Source organism: Mustela nigripes, chromosome X (genome assembly GCF_022355385.1).
Source record: "Mustela nigripes isolate SB6536 chromosome X, MUSNIG.SB6536, whole genome shotgun sequence".
Lineage (NCBI taxonomy): Eukaryota > Metazoa > Chordata > Mammalia > Carnivora > Mustelidae > Mustela > Mustela nigripes.
The window spans coordinates 26,233,890-26,249,356 of NC_081575.1; positions in this window are offsets into that span (position 1 = coordinate 26,233,890).

Consider the following 15,467-nt stretch of genomic DNA (forward strand, 5'->3'; position numbering starts at 1 on the left):
AAGCAAACTCTAATGTAAACTACAGACTTTGGATGATAATGATATACTCATATAGGTTCTTTGACTGTAATAAATGTACCACTGTGGAGCAGGGTGTGGATAATGGGGGACACTATGCGTATGAGGGGACAGGAGGTATATGGGAAGTCTCTGTACCTTCCACTCAGTTTTGTTATGAACCTAAAGCTGCTCTAAAAATTACAGTGTACTTTAAAAATATTCAGAAAGCATTTTCTTCAAGCAGCACACAAAACTGACAGTGTTGAGAAATGTAGGTCTCTGTAATGTAATGTCAAAATTTTATATGTGAAAAAAATTTTTTGATGTGCAAACCTCATTTCTTTACAGGACTATTAATACTTTTTCAATAGGATTTTGGATTTATTCTTATATTCCAGAACTTCTGTCCATGATAGTGTTATTTACTTTTGGCCTTGGCTTCAGGTAAATACTGGTTTTTTTTTACACTTGGTCATTAAGCATTTTGCTTAAATGTATATCCACTGCACTTCTAGTCACCAATTAAACAAGAGCATCAGAATCACAAATTTTCTGATTCATCCAACAAGCATGTGTTCTGGCTCTTCTTCAATTTTAGGTGTATCTTTATAACTTAATATCAGTTTGAAATAAGAGGATAGATTCTTTATCTACTCCCCCATGTAGGTTTTATTATCACAGACTAGGAGTGACAATGATAGAGGTTTCAAACCAACCCCTCTAAAATCAAAGTCACCTTTTTTGGTAGACATTCCTAAACATTTATCAAGTTTAGCACTAATGATCCAATTCAGCAAGTCACTTCATTTGGTTACCTAGGCATACGTTTTACAACTAGTTTCCCTTTGGTGGCTGGCTCATCGGGAATTATTGTTCCAAGCTAAATCTTTCCTGACATTCATTTTCATGACTGAGATTTGGTTACTGTTTTAATAGTTTTTTTCCAACCTATAATTACTATAGTGATGCTCTCTAGTTTAGAATTTGGGGGTCTGGTTCATTTATGTGCTAAAGCAGATCACAACTTCCTTCTCAAGAGTTTTACTGGCCCTGAGAGTGAGTAGTCCCTTGGCCTGCCTCCACGCAAAAGGGCAGTGGCTTTCTATTCCAGGATGGGTTCTTCTTTGGCTCATGTTTCACTTGGGTTGACTTTTAAACACATAGCTCTGCACTTCGGCAAACAGAATAGTTGTGCTCTAAGGACTTGTCAGACAGCATACCCTCAAACCCACAGCTGGTCAACTTACCAAAACCTCAGCTGAGAGAAATCAAATTTATGGAGGATCGCCTGAAGACTATGAAGTCTGTCCATTTCTCTAGTCTAAAATTTATCCCTGGGGGCACCTGGCTGGCTCAGTCAGTACAGCATGTGACTCTTGATCTCAGGGTCATGTGAGTTCAAGCCCCGCACTGGGCATGGAGCCTACTTTTAAAAAATAAAAATAAATTTATCCTTGGATAAAAGTGCATCCCTGAATACAAGAAACCTGTATCCTTGGATTGAATTTATTCAGCCCTACCTAACTGCTTTTTAAAAACTGAGATATAATTTACATACCATAAAGTTCACCTATTTAAAATGCATAGTTCAATGTTTTTTCGTATATTCAGAGTTGTACAACAATTACCACAATTGTTCTTTGAAACATTCTCATCACCCCCTCAACGAAGAAAATCCCATGCCCGTTAGTTTTCACGCTGACTTTCCCCTTTCCACCACCCTCATCGACTAGAAACCATTAATCTCTGGTCTCTCTCCTATAGATTTGCCTTTTTTGAACAGTTCATAAATGGAATTATCCCATCTATGGTCTTTTTGACTGGACTATTCATTATACAAAATATTTTCAAGACCCATCCATGTTGTAGCATCTATCAGTACTCCATTCCTTTTTTATGGATGAATAATAGGCCATCCATGGACATACGTCTTATTCGTGCATCTAATTCATTTGCTTAACTGATAGACATTTGGGTTACTTCCATATTTTGGCTATTGTGAATAGTGCTCCTGTGGAATTCCTTTTAATGAGTTGCATTTTGGCATTACACTAATAGCCTGCATTAAGGGATAGCCTAAGAAATATGGTAGAAACGGGAAGTTTTCCTTACTGTTCTTCCATTACTCAGGATCCTATGTATGAGATTTATAAGAGTCGGCCTTAATCTGAAAAACTTGTTTTGTTTTATGTGCTTAGCGATACTGCGAATCCTTTTATTCTTTTTTTTTTTTTTTTTTTTTTTTTTACTTTTCGTGTTCACCTTTAGAAAGCTCAGAAACAAACGTATGGCCCACTCCTAGCAGGTATACAGGTCCTCACACCTGACTGATTTTTCACTTTTAATTATATTTTGTCCTGATTACTTGTTTATTTTTATATTGTTGTATTGTCTATTTTGAATAAAATGGGGTATAAATATTAGTGGCTATTTGGCCCACTCAGAAGTCATGGCTGAATGGGAAGAAGGCCTTGAATATTGAAAGAAAGCAAATCAGAAGTCAGTTGGGCAAAAGAGGTCCAATGCACATTCCCTCTTAAATTTCAATAACTGGTTTCAAGGCCGAGGCATAAAATTAGGTTACCAAGACATAAAAAATCCTTTTACCTTTATCCATATTTTCCAGAATGAGCTCCTAGAAATATTAGAGGTCTTCAGTTAAATATCTGTTACCAAACAATGGAGATTTACACTACCTATAGGAACTCATTTGTTATTTTTATTTTTTGCATATTGGAGTTCTGTGTATTGTTTCATTTCATGAAATAGTTCTGCTAAAATGTTGGAAAACTCCTGGGAGTGAGGAAAATTAGAGACAAGTAGTCAAAACACTTGGGTTTGCCTTTAACCTGCTTAGTTAGTCCTTGTGTATGCTTTTGTCTGTGTTGAATAAAGTGAGTTGGATTAGAAATTTCTGAGGTTCCTTCCAATTCTGCCTTTCTATGATGAGTCACAAAAATTAAATAGCTTTCTGAATGCAGCCACACTACCAATTATTTAACAAGGCAAAAATCTTAAACAGATTGTGCTGATTTAAGTCAGGAGTTCTGCCATTGGGGAAGTGAATAAGCCAGCAGTGTTCTTGCTATTGTTGGCTAAGCTCTTTAATTACAATTGTACAGACTTCTTTAAAAAATATTTTGCTTATTTATTTCAGAAAAAGAGAGTACACAATGGTGGGGGGGCATGGGAGGGGCAGAGGGAGAGAATCTCAAGCAGACTCAGTGCTGAGCATGGAGTCTGACATGGAGCTTGATCCAACAACCCCGAGATTATAACCTGAGCCAACAACCAAGAGTGGGCTGCTTAACCAACTGAGCCACCCAGGTGCTCCACAACAGTATACACTTTTTAAACAATGCTAAATTAAGTTGTTTTCCAAAAGTATATACAGTCTGCATGCAATCGGATAGCTACCTCAGAGTCTATTTATTTGGTACTAGGAACAGGTTGTTAGCATTCCCTGTTTCCACAGACCACATCCTTCTTTCTTAGAAGCTAAGGACCAGTGATTCTTTCTTTTCTTTCTCTTCCTCTTTCCTCATTCCTTCTTTTCAGCATTTTGCTCTGGAGATTGTCAAACACAAAGGAAGTTTTCCAGAGTGAATACTCTTATACCCACCACCTGGAGTCTACAACTAATATTTTAACTACACATACCCATTCATCTATCCACCTCATCCATGAATTGATCCGATTTTTTTTAAAGATTTTATTTATTTATTTGTTAGAGAGGCAGAGAGAGAGAGCAAAAGCAGGGGGAACAGCAGGCAGAGGGAGAGGGAGAAGCAGGTTCCCTGCTGAGCAAGGAGTCTGGTGTGGGGCTCCATCCCAGGGTGTTGGGACTGTGACCTGAGCTGAAGGCAGACCCATAACTGACTGAGTCACTCAGGCATCCCAAATTGATCCCGTTTTTATGCATTTTAAAATTAGTTAAAAATAGCAATATAAGAGGGTTCCCCTTTCTCCACATCCGCTCCAACACACGTTGTTTCCTGTCTTGCTAATTTTGGCCATTCTAACTGGTGTAAGGTGGTATCTCAATGTGGCTTTAATTTGAATCTCCCTGAGGGCTAGTGATGATGAACATTTTTTCATGTGTCTGATAGCCATTTGTATGTCTTCATTGGAGAAGTGTCTGTCCATATCTTCTGCCCATTTTTTGCTATGATTGTCTGTTTTGTGTGTGTTGAGTTTGAGGAAATTGGAAGGGGAGGTGAACCATGAGAGACTATGGACTCTGAAAAACAATCTGAGGGTTTTGAAGGGGCGGGGGGTGGGAGGTTGGAGTACCAGGCGGTGGGTATTATAGAGGGCACAGATTGCATGGAGCACTGGGTGTGGTGTAAAAATAATGAATACTGTTATGCTGAAAATAAATTTAAAAAAAACAAACATTCATTTAACTTTAAAAAAATAGCAATATATTTCACACTTAAACCTTCAGTATAAATATTAACTAGAATTAAATATTTGTTTATGGTTTTTGTTATGAGGTAAAGTATAAATAATATGAAATGCACAAATCTTAAGTCTAAAGGTTTGAGTTACACAGGACAAAGCTTATGTCACTTTCCAGTCAATTCTGGCTTTCACACACCAGAAACAACCAACTGCTAGGATTTTTCCCACTATTCCTTTTTATTGCTGAGTCATATTCCATTGTATAAATATACCTTGGTTTACTTATCCATTTTCCTATTGATGGAACTTGGGCTATTTCCAGTTTGGGGCTATTACCAATAAAGCTTCTGTGAACAGGCTTGTACAAGTCTTTTTATAGACATGTGCTTTTTACTTCTCTTGGATGAGTACCAAAGAATGGAATTGCTGGATCATAGGGCATGTGTATGTTTAGTTTCCTAAGAAACTTCCAGACCTTTATCCAATACAAAATATTAGCGTTTCCCTTGTTCTACATCCTTGTCAATATTTTGTGTCATCAGTCTTTTTGATTTTAGCCATTCTGGTAGGTGTGTAATAGTATTTCATTGTTATTTTAATTTGCATTTCCCACATGAGAGTAGTACAGAACACATTTCTCATGGGTTTATTTCTGCCTACCCATCTTCCATTGAAAAGTGTGTGTTCAAATCTTTTGCCTATTTTTATAGGTATTTATTTATTTCATTGAGTTGTCAGGGTTTGTCTTTTTTAAATATCTCTATGCCAAATGTGGGACTCCAACTCACAACCCTGATATTAAGAGCTGTGTATGCTCTATCGACTGAGCCAGCCAGGCACACCTGGAGTTTTTTTTATCCTGGGTACCAGTCTTTTCTCAGATATATATTATATGAATATTTTCCCCCGGTCTGTGGCTTATCTATATATTTTCTTAATGGTGTCATTTCATTAGCAGAAGTTTTAAATTTTGAAAGTCTATTTTACCAATTTTTTCTTTGATAGATATTGTTAACTATGCCTTAAGAAGCCTTTGCCTACTGCCAAATCATGAAGATATTCTTCCCATGTTTTCTTATAGAAGCTTTAGATCTATAATCCATTACAGATTGATTTTTGTGCATAGCGTAAGATAGGAATTGAGATTCTTTTTTTTTTTTATATGGCCATCCATTTGTTTCAACACCATCTTATACAGGAAGAAATCAAAATATAAAATTAAGATACAGAAATCAATAGCCTTCATATATGCAAGAAATAATCAGAGAAGATAATGGTAGAGAAAAATTCCATTCAAATTGTAATAACAAAGATGAAGTACTTAGAAACAGACCTAATAAGAAATGTGCCAATCCTCTGTGATGGAAATTTTAAACACTCCTGAAAGACACAAAGTAGAGTTGAACAAATGGAAAGATAGTGCCTGTTCTTTTTTTAAGATTTTATTTATTTGTCAGAGAGAGAGAGAAAAGGGGGAGTGACAAGCAGCGGGAGAGGGAGAAATAGGCTCTCCGCTGAGCAGGGAGACTGCTGCAGGACTCCATCCCAGGACCCCGGGATCACAACCTGAGCTGAAGGCAGACACTTAACTGACTGAGCCACCCAGGCGCCCCAATGGTACCTGTTCTTGAATAGAATAACTTTAGCATCATGAAAATATCAGTTATCCTCAAGTTTGTTTTTAAATATACTACAAACCCAATTAAAAAAACAAAAATTTTATATGGAACTAGACAAATTGATACTATCTATAGGGAAAAATAAGCATGCAACAATAGCTAGGAAAACACCAAAAAGGAAACCAGGTTTGGGATGTTAAAGCATACTATAAAGCCTTTATAAATAAAACAGTGTGGTACTGCTCACATAAATAGACAGACTGGTGAAACAGAATAGGAAGTCCAGGGCGCCTGGGTGGCTCAGTGGGTTAAGCCGCTGCCTTCGGCTCAGGTCATGATCTCAGGGTCCTGGGATCGAGTCCCGCATCGGGCTCTCTGCTCAGCAGGGAGCCCGCTTCCCTCTCTCTCTCTCTGCCTGCCTCTCCATCTACTTGTGATTTCTCTCTGTCAAATAAATAAATAAAATCTTTAAAAAAAAAAAGAATAGGAAGTCCAAAAATATAAACCAAGTACACAGAGAAACTTAGTGTATGATAAAACTGGCATCCAAAAGCACTAGGGAAAAGTAAAGCAAAATAAAATCACTAGGGCAAAGATGAACTTTTAATAGATAGCGCAGGATAGCCATTAAAGGAAAGATAAAATAAGAGTCATACCTCAAACCACACACAAGAATAAATCTCAAATGGATCAGAGAGCTGAATAAATACTATGAACCATGTACGTCCTGGAAGAAAATTGTGCTGAATTCCTATATATGCTGGGTGTAGAGAATGGTTTTAACTATGACTCAAAATCCAGATGCAATAAAAGATTGATACATTTGACCACATACAAATTGTAAGAACTTTTGCATGGCCAAAATATCAGTTAATCTCATAAACAAAGTCAAAGACAAATGACAAGAGTGCCTGACTGACTCGGTAGAGCATGCCACTCTTTTTTTTTTTTTTTTTTTTAAGATTTTATCTACTTATTTGACAGAGAGAGAAAGATCACAAGCAGGCAGAGAGGCAGGCAGGGACAGAGAGAGGGGGAAGCAGGCTTCCAGCTGAGCAGAGAGCCTGATGAGGGGCTCGATCCTGGGGCCCTGGGATCATGACGTAAGCTAAAGGCAGAGGCTTAACCCACTGAGCCACTCAGGTGCCCTGAGCATGCCACTCTTGATCTCAGGGTCATGTGTTCGAGCCCCATGTTGGGCATAAAGCTCATTAAAAAAAAAAAAAAAGACAAATGACAAACTGGGAGAAAATATTTGCAACATGTATCCTAGATAAAGGACAAATGGTTTTAAAATCTAAGGAACTCTTTAAAATTGAGTGGAAGGGGCGCCTGGGTGGCTCAGTGGGTTAAAGCCTCTGCCTTCGGCTCAGGTCATGATCCCAGCCAGGATCCTGGGACCAAGCCCCGCATCGGGCTCTCTGCTCTGCAGGGAGCCTGCTTCTCCATCTCTCTCTGCCTGCCTCTCTGCCCACTTGTGATCTCTCTCTGCCAAATAAATAAATACATCTTTAAAAAATAAAATAAAATTGAGTGGAAAACATGGGGCATCTGGGTAGCTCAGTCAGTTAAGTATCTGCCTTTGGCTTGGGTCATGATCCCAGGGTCCTGGAATCAAGTCCTGTGTCAGGCTCCCTGCTCAGTGGGGAGTCCGTTTCTCTCTCTCTGCCCCTCTGCCCCGCCTGCTCATGCTCACACTCAGTCTCTCTCTCAAATAAATAAATAAAATCTTTTTTAAATAAGTAAATAAAGAAAAATAAAATTAAGTGTAAAACACAAACAAGCCTGATAATACATAAACAAAAGACATAAGACAATTCACAATAAAAGATGTAAAAAGGGCACTTAAACAATAAAAATATTCAACTGTACTTCCATAATAGAAATGTAAATTGATGGGGTCCCTGGGTGGCTCAGTTGGTTAGACTTCTGACACTTGATTTCAGCTCAGGTCATAATCTTTGGGTCATGGGATCCAGCCCCGAGTGGGGCTCTGTGCTCAGCAGGGAGTCTGCTTGGGATTCAACCCCTCTCCCTTTGCCCCTCCCCCCACTTACGTGCTCGCACTCTTTCTAAAATAAAGTTTAAAAAAAATGCAAACTGAAACTACACTGAAATACCATTTCTCAGCTATCAGATTGTCAAAATTTAAAAAGTAAGACAAGATAGGGGCACCTGGGTGGCTCAGTCAGTTAAGCGTCTGCCTTCAACTCAGGTCATGATCCCAGCGTCCTGGAATCAAGTCCTGTGTCAGGCTCCCTGCTCAGTGGGGAGCCTGCTTCTCCCTCTGCCTACTGCTCCCCAGGTTGTGTGCTCTCTCTCTCTCTCTCTGACAAATAAATAAAATCTTAAAAAAAAAAAAAAAGACAAGACAAGACAGTTGGCGAGGCTTTGGAGAAATAGGCACTTGTATATTCAGTACCATATGGTGGTGAATGCAAATAGATACAAACCTTAGGAAGAGAATTTGGCAATATTTAACCTAAATACACAGGCATTTACCATTTTATTTATTTGTTTGTTTTAAGGTTTTCTTTTAAAAAAAGATTTTATTTATTTATTTGACAGAGAGAACACAAGCCAGGGAGGGGCAGAAGGCTCCCAGGGAGCGTGATATGGAGAAGTGTGCATACGGATGTGTATATGGATGGGTATTTCCCAATTCTGTCATCTAAGATGGCCTCTAGAAGCAATCACAACTCAGTACCAATGAACACGTGCAGATCCTATATTCTGGTTTCTAAAGACCATTCACCAACAAAAGGAGCCTGGAATATCTTATGGTATCAGAAAGTAATGAAACAATCAAAGAATTATGAGAACATATCAAAAGGTAAATAAAAACTTGAAAAAAAAAGAGGAGGGGAGCCTGAGTGGTGCAGTCACTTGGGCATTTGACTCTTGGTTTGGGCTTGGGTCATGATTTCGGGGTCCTGTCACTGAGCCCTGCAGCTGGCTCTGTGCTAAGTGCAAAGTCTGTTTGAGATAATCTCTTCCCCTATCTCTACCCCTCCCACTTGTGCTCTTTCTTTCTAACATAAATGAAATCTTGAAAGAAAGAAAGAGAACATAAGACAAAGGAGCCAGTTTGAAAGGACTCCCATTGGCCAAATCTGGGACAAATTGATCAACGAAATACTATTAATGAATTATAACCATGGATTAAAGTAAATATTGCTGAATCCATACTGATATAAATAAATAGTAATAACTGATTAAGACAAGAAAGTTGATGAGTTGTAGAGTATTTACATGGACTCAAAGTATCTCCCCACAAAGTACTTATTAAATACAAGGCAAAAAAATAGCAACTTCACAGTGGAGAAACCCAGCATCATCTCAACCAAGTAATCGAAGTTAAATCACCAGTACAGGGACAAATCAACATCATGTGCCTCCTGATACGATGCACTGAGAACACATTATTTTTGTAGTATTCCTGCTAAAAGTGGGTAAGCCCAAGTCTATCTAATCATGAGGAAATATTAGACAAGCCCAAACTGAGGGACATTCCATAAAACAACTGGCCTGTACTCTTCAAAAATGTCCATGTTATAAAAGACAAAGACTGGCGATATTTCTGGATTAACAGAGACAGAAGAGACATGATAATTACATGTAATATGTCATCATGAATTATTTCTTGGACTAGATATTTTTATTCTCTTGATATAAAGAACATTAATTGGACACTAGAAAATTTTTAAATAAAATCTGCAGATTAAATGATAGTGTGTCAATGTTAGTTTCTTGATTTTGTTAATTGTACTGTGGTTATGTAAGTGAGTATCCTTGGTATTTTAGGAAATACATATTACTTAGAGCTAACAGGGCATAGTGTCCGCAGCATTATTAAACTTTTCAGGAAAAAAATATGGTAAAATGTTAACACTTAAAAATATGGACACATGGTTTACAAGACTTCTATGTACTAATTCTTGCAATGTTTCTGTAAGTCTGACATTATTTCAAAATAAGTAAATGTAATATATAAAACATAGGCCAAAAACTATAAATATTAGACTCTATTAAGTGATATGCCTCCTAAACAAAATAGTTGTAAAAAATGACAGAACTTTCCACTGTCAGCCCAGAATACCAGAGAAGAGGAGTGACACCCTAACCTAGATCAGCTACCTTGGACTGCAGAACAGCAGAGAAAAGCCTCTTATGTAAGCAACTGTATATAAGCCATTGTCAGGTCTTGTAACAGCAGTGTAGTCTACATCAACTAATACAGATCAAATACCTGAAAGAGGAGAATGCTTCCAAACAAAATAAACTATTTGTCATTGCCCATGGGTGGCCATGGATAATGGACAAGAAAAAACTGCCAGGAGGAGGATAAGGAAGACAAAAGAAAAGGAAACCCCATCCAGAGATCAGAACCAGAAGTCTTCACAATTTCTGTCTAGCTGGTTTCCTATGAACCAAGTGACTGCTACATTTCCCATCCTTCTGTTTTCTGAATGTGAGTCATTGTAGTCATTCAGTCCATGCTTCACATTTCTATACTGGGTGTCAGAGGGTATCTATCAGTATTTGGACCTGATGGAGAAGACTGGACTTGGAGCTGCATGTAGTAAGTGGGATAGGACGTTAGGTATGTCCTAAGGACTTCAAGTATGTCCTAAGAATGGCAGGATGGATATACGGGGATGGCAAAAAGGAAAAGACTGAGGCAGAGACTGCCAGTGGTCTGCGAGAATGAGTTCTTTCCTTTGCCCTGGGCATATGACTAAGGTACATTTCCCAAAACCCCTGCAAAGTTAGATGTAGCCATATAACTAAATTCACTTCAAAGGAATGTGAGCAAAAGTGATAGATACCACTTTCAGGCCTGGCCCATGACAACCTCCCAAACACACTCCTCCATGATCTTTCCCCACCTCCAATGGGCTAGAATGGCGATGGCAAAACAACTTTGGGAGATAGGTGTTAAAGATGGCAGAGTTACTTCCCATTAGCCAGTGTTTCTCAACAACTATGCAGAGAAAAGGTACCTGCCAATTTGGAAGAGCCATCCTGAATTGCTATCAGAAGGAGAAATAAATAAATGTATTAAGTCACTTAATTGTTATGAAGTCTCCTCTTACAACAGCTTAGCCTTCTGCATACAGAGGCTCTGAGGCTCTCAAAGCATGCAATTCTGAATAAAAGGACTTTGAAGGTGCTAAAATCCTGAGAACTTGTTGGATAAACCTTTAAACGCTCTGGAAGGGCTAGTTAAAATGTGTCTATACTTACACCGAGACTTGGTACAAAGGACCCAAGAGATTTAGAGTCAGAAACTGTGAATCTGACCCAAACAGGTTTTGGCAGGCATTAAATTGAATGCCATGCTCTGCTCCAAGCTTAATTTTAACACCCCATCCAATCTTCTCAACTCACTACCAAAACCATTTGCAAAGGAGGGGAAGATGATGAAATTGGTTGTTCCACTAACACAGGAAGCCAGGAAATTACTAGGAAATTTCCATGTGGCATAAGTCAGACTCTGAACAGCCATCGAGGTTAGCACAGTTACAAGTTCAGTTACTCTTGTGCAGGCTTTGGGAAAGCCCCATGGGAACACCCTTCTGTTGGTTCCCTGTGATGGCAGCTAAAAAAAGGGCATCCCTGGGGCACCTGGGTGGCTCAGTGGGTTAAAGCCTCTGCCTTCGGCTCAGGTCATGATCCCAGTGTCCTGGGATCGAGCCCCGCATCGAGCTCTCTGCTCCGCGGGGAGCCTGCTTCCTCCTCTCTCTGTCTCTGCCTGTCTCTCTGCCTACTTGTGATCTCTGTCTGTCAAATAAATAAAATCTTAAAAAAAAAAAAGGGCATCCCCAGAACTCCACCAAAAGGGCACAACATTCAACCTGCCATCCGTGGGTTAGCATGGGGCAGAGGGAAAAACTGTGATTTGGAGGACGAAACTAGTTCTACAGATAGGTTAGAGAGAATAATACTGGTAAGAATAATTGGCAAAATGCAGGTCATTGGAACACTGAAGTGTTTCGGTGAAGTAGTAGGAATGAAGGCCAGATTGGAGCGTATATACAAGAAAGGATGGCAAAGAGAGGAATCCAGGCAGCAAAGGGAGAGAAACAGAGCAGTGGCTAGAGGGAGAGGTTTAGTCAGGGGAATGTTTTTCCCCCTAGTTCTAAGGATGAAAGATGTTTTTATGTTGCTAGGAATGATTGAGGGGAAAATTAATAATGGAGGGGAGGCAAGAGGGGAATCCAGTGTCTCATATACAGCAACAGCTTATCCACCTACCAAAAGGAAACGTAGTATATAATACTACAGAGGCAAGTTAAGTCGGTACATTTACTAGCACAAAGATGAAGGGAGGTGGTTAAAAGCATGGACTGTTAAGTCAGATGACCTGGGTTCAGATCAAGGCTCCATCACTTATGAGTTATGTACACTTAGGCAAGTTGATTTAACATGGGCATCAGTATCTTAATCTGTAAAATGTGTATACTATTAACTATAAATTCAGAGCAAGAATTAACTATCAGGGGTGCCTGGGTGGCTCAGTGGGTTAAGCCGCTGCCTTCGGCTCAGGTCATGATCTCAGCGTCCTGGGATCGAGTCCCACATCGGGCTCTCTGCTCAGCAGGGAGCCTGCTTCCTCCTCTCTCTCTCTGCCTGCCTCTCTGCCTGCCTGTAATCTCTGTCTGTCAAATAAATAAATAAAATCTTTAAAAAAAAAAAAAGAATTAACTATCAGTGAAGTACTTTGAAGTGTTCAGCACACAGTAAACACCCAACAAATACTGGATATTTCTTCAAAACTACTTACAATTTCGCTACAAGTACTGTGAAATTATTTAAAAACTAGCTTACCAAAGATTCTTTAGAATAAACTTCTCCTGCCTAAGATGGCAGAGGGTAAATAAGATAAATTCAAAAATAAGTAAACTTACTGTAGCTGCCTTTTTTTTTTTTTTTTTTTTTTTTTTTAGGAGCAAGCAAGTGCACAGAGAGGGGACTGAGGGGCACAGGGAAAGGAAGAGAATCTTAAGCAGGCTCCACACCCAGCACTGAGCGCAATGCAGGGCTCAACCTTACCTCCTGAGCCAAAACGAAGTCGGATGCTTACACTAATGAGCCACCCAGGTGCCCTGTTGACCTTTCATGCTTGCACTATCAGCCCCAAAACGGACTTCAATTGAGCAACCTACTTTTCAAAAATTTACAACTCATTTTTAATACAACCACACAACTGATTAATTGTAGGGAAAGTACTGTATTTCTCAATGGTAGAATAAGCCCAATGTGACTCAAAGATCCATTTTAGTAAACAAATCAATGTACCCTACTATGACTATGGATATTTGCCAATTCTAAGGATATTGCATGTAACACTTCAATTACCAAAGGTGCCAAGTTGTGAACACACTTTTTCATTTTTAAAGCTGATGTAAGGAGGTAGATGGCCAACTATCTTCCAGTTTTGCCCCATCCACCCTAAACAGTTACTGAATAGTTCTTAGATCCATGACAGTTTTTTATGCTGTGGCCCTTGCCTGGATTCTCAGCCTTGGTTATACCTTTCACCTAGCCCACTTATCAGCTTTTAAAATTCAACTCAAGTAGTAGCTTTATTCCTAGAGCCAAAAGGTGCAACAATCCAGATGTCCATCAACTACTGAACAGATAAACTGCAGACACATACAACATGGATAAATCTCAAAAACATAGACTTTGCAAATAAAATACATATTGTGTAACTCCATTTATATCAAGTTCTAGAATAACCAAATTTGATCTATGGTGGAAAGAAAACAGTTGTTGCCTCTAGAAGGGATGGAAGCAGGGATTGATTGGTAAGGAACATAGAGGAACTTCCTGGATTGATGGTAATGTTCATTACCTTTGATAGGGATTTGGGTTAAACAGCTGTTAAGCATTTATTAAAACTTGGCAAATATGTATTCACAGTATTTTATCACGTATGAATTACACATCAAAAGAAAAAGTGGTAAACAAGTATTAAACTCCTTACTATGACAGGCACACTAAATACTTAAATGGTGGACCCATGTTTGCAATTTTGAAATAAAAAAAAAATTTTAAGTAGGTTCCACACCCAGTGTGAAGCCCAACACAAGGCTTGAACTCACAACCCTCAGATCAAGACCTGAGCTGAAATCAAGAAGTCGGGATGCTTAACTGACTGAGCCACCCACCTATTGATAGATGGGTATGTGGTAAAGCAAGTTCACTGTAAAATTCAGCATTGCTGTGTGAAAACCTACATAATAAAATGCTGGGGAAACGAAACCTAAAGTGACCACCTTACAGGAACACTTCTCCCAGAGCACACCCAGTTAGTGCCACCCTCTTCTGGGGTCCCAGAACACCCAATAAAAACATTGTACTTCATTTTGTTAGTTTTGCATCTACATCCCAATCCCCCAGAACCATAAAAAACTTGTTAAGTCTGTCTTATTGGTCTTTGCTTAGCAACACGAGGCCACGTACATTGTAGACAGCTGAGATTTGCTGAAGTGATAGTGAACTTCATCACCTAGTTTTCTCATGAACAAAGGCCTTGTACTTCATTGGCTCTTTTTCTTTGGCTGAGTCATTACAACTACTGTAACAATCTATCTGACCTAGAACTCACTCATGTGAATCCTTTTAAGTTCTCTTAACTTAAGGGAGGATATTGAAGGCTATTGAGGCAGGATATTGAAGACCTCTCTTCTGGGTTATTCTCTTCTTTCCCAGTCACTTTAAAGACTATCAACTGGTAACTATTCATAGGCTCAGGGCTCAGATTTAATTTATACTCTCTACAGAAGCCAACTGGGTAGCATATTAAGGACAATGTTGCTTCACACCACTCAGTTCTATAGCCAGCTGGATTCCATAAAGACGCCCCATTTCCTCACCATGGCACAATGAATAATGTGCCATTCTATCTTTATGCAATTATGTATTATCCTTATGTATCAGTTTCAATCCCTCTTGGGACTTACAGCAGCCAGACTTTCTGAACTTAAATGTCAACTCCCATCACTCACTAGCCATATATCCCTTGCCCAAGAGATTTTAACTTCTTTGTGCTTCATTTTCCTCACTGCCTCCTCATTTAGAAAAAGGTGGTGGGGTGGCAGATGGGGAGATGATAATAACAACTTGTATCACCTACTGTCATGACGTTTAATAAGTTACTGCATGTCCACTGCTTAAAACGGTCTCCCAGCTATTAACTATCATTTAATATGCTTACTTCTGAATCACCAATGACAGAAGACTGGTCTTATTATAATATGATCTAACAGCTAGACTAACCAATGTGCTAGTTTTACAGTGATATGAAGCCTTTTCTAAGAGTACAATGTAAATCTTGACACGTTGAATAGTTTTTAAGTCAATTAGAAAGTTCTTTTTCCAAAAGTTGCCTTTCACTCACCTCCAAGCATGAGCCCCTTGTCTAAGGGAGGTTTT